This window comes from Cydia strobilella, chromosome 19, assembly GCF_947568885.1.
Source record: "Cydia strobilella chromosome 19, ilCydStro3.1, whole genome shotgun sequence".
In the NCBI taxonomy this organism is placed as follows: Eukaryota; Metazoa; Arthropoda; class Insecta; order Lepidoptera; family Tortricidae; genus Cydia; species Cydia strobilella.
The window spans coordinates 6,829,330-6,835,143 of NC_086059.1; the positions used below are offsets into that span (position 1 = coordinate 6,829,330).

Consider the following 5,814-nt stretch of genomic DNA (forward strand, 5'->3'; position numbering starts at 1 on the left):
CAGGACTTGGAATGTCTTCATGGATGTACGTAGGTTTTCTCACGATGTTTTTGAAGTAAAACTTCTTTAGACTAGAGGGTAACTCAGATTTTTTTTCTGACGGAAGTAACGCTCAGTACTAGTGACACACGCACAATAGGACACACGTCAACATAGCGATAAACGTCATCGTCAAAGAAGTTTTACTTCAATCGCGCGTAAAGATTACAGGCACACACTTTTTTTCTAAAAAGATAGTTGCCCTTTTTATTTAAACTACTTTTTGGAGGAGGAGGAGAAAAAGGTGTCAAAAGATTTTATGTATACATTTCTTATAGAATCTGTACCTTTTCTCGAAGCGCTTCGTCGTTTTTTTGAACCCTCCTAACTTGGGTTTGGATTACACCAGATTCTCGGGATATGATGTCATTAGTGGCATGAAAAATTTCAATGTGGCGCTATGCCGTCTTTAATGTAACATACGAGCACAAATGTTGTATCTCACTGAATTAATTTACTTTATATATATATTAATACAGCCCGGCAGCTTAAACATGTCATGCTCGCTTAAAAGTCTTTGCTTACGGTGGCGTCGTTGATCGGGTCGCCACTTTCCCGAATGAAGGTTGAGGGATACGATGGCTGAGATACGCGTCATACTCGTGAACGGGTGCTGTTTGTGGAGACCGGTCTGTTTAAGTTTACACGGTTAGGTTTAGGTTTACATTTTACCTATGTAACTTTACTTTTGAGTGGCATTAACGTGAGGCACTTCATTCCGTTCGTGTGTCGTTTGTCTGATTTAATTTTGATATTTTAATTTTGATTTTGATTTTGTCTTTTTATTAATTATATAACAATTCAAGTCTTGGAGACCCTTTACATCTCTGGATAATTTGATGATCTTTTTTATTATTATATACATTTTATCTCTGACACCTAGAGACTTTTACATCTCTAAACAATTTTAGTACTTCTGTTGTTTGTATATTTTTTATTAGTTTTTTTTGTGTAATTTGACATTTATATTTATGTAATTGTTTTTTGTAATTTTGGGTTAATTTTATTGTTTGTAAAAATTGACATGTAAAAGTGCCCCTGTGGCCTATTTGCTGAATAAATGTTTGATGTTTGTTTGATGTATAAAGGTACAACTTTAGTAAAATTCCAAGTGGTAAATATCAAACTATTTTTTTTTTCATAAATTTCGAGAATCTGGGGGCACGGAAGTGCCCCCGCCAAGACGAGCAAAGCGAAGCGCGAGGGCACTACCTACCTTTTCTCGAAGCGCTTTCGTCGTTTTTTTGAACCCTCCTAACTTGGGTTTGGATTACACCAGATTCAATCAATCAATCGTTTATTGATAACAAGCGTTAACGTCATTTAACATTTTCTGTTTAACACACTTTACATACAATTATAAATATGTCATTATTCATGTAGAAATAGGATTACATTAGACTTATCCAGTTAAATTTATTAGACATCATTAAATTATAAAATATAACAGTATGTCACAGGTATTTAGAATATTATGTTAGTCTATTCGATTTATAAATTCATCTACCGAGTAAAAAGCTTTCATCTAGCATTCTCGGGATATAATGTCATTAGTGGCATGAAACATTTCAATTACATAGCTCTTAGATTTTATTCATATCTAAAAAATCCCGAATTCGTCACTCACTGATGATTATCAAACCTTTAGGGTACTTCCTGAAATCCTAGGAAGCTGAAATTTGGTATGTAAGATAGTCTTAGTACACAAACAACAGAAAAATTCAAAAACTTGAAATTTTGAAAACTTCAAAACGTGAAAAGGGGGGTGGAATTTTGTATGGGGAATTAATAACCGTTGAACCGATTTAGTTAAAAGGTATGTAGATAGTGTTTGTTATGGGGAAGGATATAAAATAGTTTTCAACCCCAAAATCACCCCGTAAGGGGGTGGAAAAGAGCGTTAGGGGGAAAAAGGGGGTTGAAGTTTGTATGGGGAATCAGTAAAAAGCAGATTGTGTAAAAGATGCCTCACGATACGTATTTCAGGATTTTTAATAGTAAATTACCCCCAACCCTTTAAATTAGGAGATCGAAGATTGTAAGTAAGAAGCAACTTACAAAAGGAAGTGAAATCCCAACAAAACCATTTTCATGTAAAACCATAAGGCTCGAACTGTCAAAAAGTTATCAGATCTCTTGTAGAGCCAAACTTCTAACTCTACAAGCCCTAACTTCACAAACTCTACACCTTAGTCAAATTATGAGGCTTGGCCGTTTCGTTACTAAAAGAACTATTCTATAATAAAAAATAATGAATAGTGAATCAATTTTTCACCTTACGTCCATGTGAAGGTAGCGAAACGACCAATCCATTTTGGCTTAGGTGTAGAGTTTGTGAAGCTTGGCTCTACAAGAGATCTGATAACTTTTTTACAATGCGAGCCTTATGGTTTCGTCTTGGCAACATTTTACCTGAAAATGTTTTTGGTGGGATCATATTGGCATGAGCCTGGGTTTGAAATCGACGGCCTCCAATATGGAATCCACACTTACTAATAGTAGGCTATCAGTGCCGGCCGGCATTTGCATTATACACACGAACATACAGTAGGCTAGATGAATAAATTTACTACTACGCTACGGCCATCTTGAACTTGATGCACGTCCGGTCGACATACACAGTATAGAAACAAAGGAATACCCGACATCAACCTTCGTGCATATATGTTGCTGTATCAGTATTCAGTATACAGCAACATATATATGCACACATATATACTGTACAGTTACAGTCAAGGTCTAAAATATCGAAGCGACTAATTTAGCATAAATATGTGAACGCACGTCCTTATTGCCATGTTTTGTGTATGTACCTAATACATGTCCTGCGAGTAGGCACATCCTTCATAAAGTGATTTTTTATTACAAAAAATATCAATTCTGTGGTAATTATGTTATAAAATAAGAGTGTAAAACATCGTGGGTGGACAAGCTTCGTAAAACAGACAAATTTCTTACTTGATTCGGTATTTTTATAGTAAAAACATAAATATGTAAATTAAATGGGCGGGCACACATATATTATTGAAATGAGATAGTATAAGAACAGACATCATGATGACGCTATAATGTATCGTGTCTCTTTATCACAACTAGAATCTGAATCTAACGCGATTGGATAGGGAAAAGGATTACTTATACCTCTACAAAGTACGAAATATACAGTTACAAAGCTGATTACTCTCAATCGGCCTCAAAAGAAAGCTCGTAACTTAAAAAGCCATGCATGAAAAGCACTTTAGAACGAATTAGGAAATCCACATGAAAATTAAAGTCGGTCATATGGCTTAAAAGTTTAAATCCCAGTGGATGTCACACATAGCTTACAGAAATGAAGGCCATACAGACAGAAAGGTGCTCGAGTGGCGACCGCGTACTGGATGACTCAGGGTGAAAAAGCTCCCAACTATTTAGTTGGTCAAACGATATGGTAAAAAAAAAGGAAACAGATGGATGGCTGAGTCCTGGATAGTTAGGAAGGTTTTTTTGTCAAGAATTGGACGTTGTTTAGTAGTCTAACCTAGAACAAGAGTCAAACCAAGGATTACCCACAAGGCAAATAGTAGTTAATGCCCTCAAAGAATTGGACTCGTCTAAATGAATAACATAAGCCCAATCTCGAATGGTCTACCTAGTAGCTACCGAAGAGTTCCACTAGTCATCTTCTGGTTCCATCATCAGATCAGCTCGATGGTACCAAATATTGTATTGTGTTATATTTTATGTCCTTGTAGAGGTACACACAACAAACTTGTTCACAAAAAGACATAAGCAAGGCGCAGACGATCTTTAGCGAGGAATTGGTTATTAACGAACCCAGTGCGAGCAAGAAGGGTTCCGTGCGGTAAAACCATACATTTTTGGCAGGGTTGTGTTAGTTATAAAGAGACAAGAATTAACAGAGGTTTGGAAAGTTTTATGAATAAGGGGGTAATCGTTAATACGAGTAATCAAACCACGAATTAATATCTTAGAACCGAACATTTATTCTTTATAAATTGTCCATGATTATCAATGGGAAAATTTACCCAATAGGGCAAAATTAGATGTTTTTACGGAACGGATGGGTGGGAGTAAGTATTTATGAATTCGCTTCGAATTGAGCAGCTCGCATAATCATGATAGAACTTCACATACAGGTAAGTTCGTTTTATAAATAATAATAAAAAACTGCCGACTGAATAAAATGCAATGGAATCTCATTTTTAACACGAAATAAATGGAAGGAGATGAAGTGAAATAAAATGTTAGATGTATTTATAGGTATACATAATGAATAATCGAGTAAGTATTTAATCATCGATAATTCGAAATAGATCTTAGCAAAGGTTTCAATGTTGATAAATGAGAACTTAAAAAAACATCTTTATTATTTAATTTAGCACTTGAAGCACTTCCCTTATCCAGTGACTAAGAGCTTGACTTCTATTCTATGCTTCCTAAAACTAATGAATAAATAATTTAACACATTTGCTGCGGCAATATTCCACTGTATTTAAAATAAATTATTTCACACCATGCACGAAATAAAGCACCAGATATTAATTATTAGAAAAACATAGATATCAGTTATTTTTAAACACAATTTCTATTTTCTATTTAATCAATCGGATTGAAGTATAAAAAAGTAGGTAAGTTGACCGTGACGTCATTGTTTAATGTTTCATATATATTCTATATTAGCAAATCGTTTTGACATTTCTAAAAAAGATGATTTGACTAGTAGTAGATTACCTAGCCTTATTCGTCAATAAACCATACACGTAGAAGGACAAAGAAACTGAATAGAATCCCTTCAGCGACTCTCTCTGTTACAAATTAAGAGGATAATTAGTGGCCATCCATACAAACGTTTTTGACATTTTCCTCTCTGGATTTTGGCTCTAGATGAGTTTTTTTTTATGAGTTCAATATTACCAGTATCTTTGTCTGTACGTTTTGCTTATATTCTTATTTTTATAAGAACTAGGTTACTTCAAACAGCGCTCAAATTGGCCAAATAAATGCGCCGTAAACAGACGCCTAGTATACAAAATCGGCAACAACAAACGCAACAATCGAAACAGTCAGACACATATAATTTCTTTCTCGTTCCATTCCCAAAGTTTCGTTACGATTGGTTCAGTTTTTGGAGGAGAATTTTCCTCGAGAGAACCAAACCTCGATTTCTGAGATTTTTACGCAGGATTTTGCGTCTACTTATACTCATATTATTTATTATATTTCTAATAATAGGTCAAATCAGGATACAATTTATTTATTAACTGTAAATGGGTTAATAAATTAAAATAATTAAATAAACATTTAAAAATTCGTCATACGTCTACGCTGCAGTTGTCCTTAGGTATCGCACTAATTTTAGGAGCCTTCCCCGTCAGCGCGACGGAAATATTTACTAAAAATTCTCAAATCAAACACATTAAAGATTATCCTGTGGCATTTAGCCGGATTTTCATTAAATTTTGTATATTAATAAATATCGCTACAACAATTAGGGCTAGAGTCTCATATGTAGAATTGGAAGTTTTTATTTTATGAACTGTGTAAGAAAGAAAATTAATTTCTTTGAAAGTATTTATTGTTTATTTATTTATTTATATAGCCCATAAACTTGATTAACATATTGTTTGTGACACAACTTAAATCATTCTGAGCAACGGAACCCAAAAGTCTGTATTTCGCGTTCCGTTTTTACAAGAAAATATGGCTGTGTAAACAATAATCGCTCATATAAGGATATGTTACAGTTCATTATACTATTTTCTGATTGTTAAA

At 34.2% G+C, this 5,814-nt stretch overlaps 1 protein-coding gene across 4 annotated transcripts in view; it reads right to left on the reverse strand.

Annotated features, from left to right (window-relative positions):
* Nucleotides 1–5,814, reverse strand: part of LOC134750242 (flotillin-2) — a 470,025-nt gene that overhangs the window by 389,458 nt on the left and 74,753 nt on the right. The window lies entirely within an intron of this gene.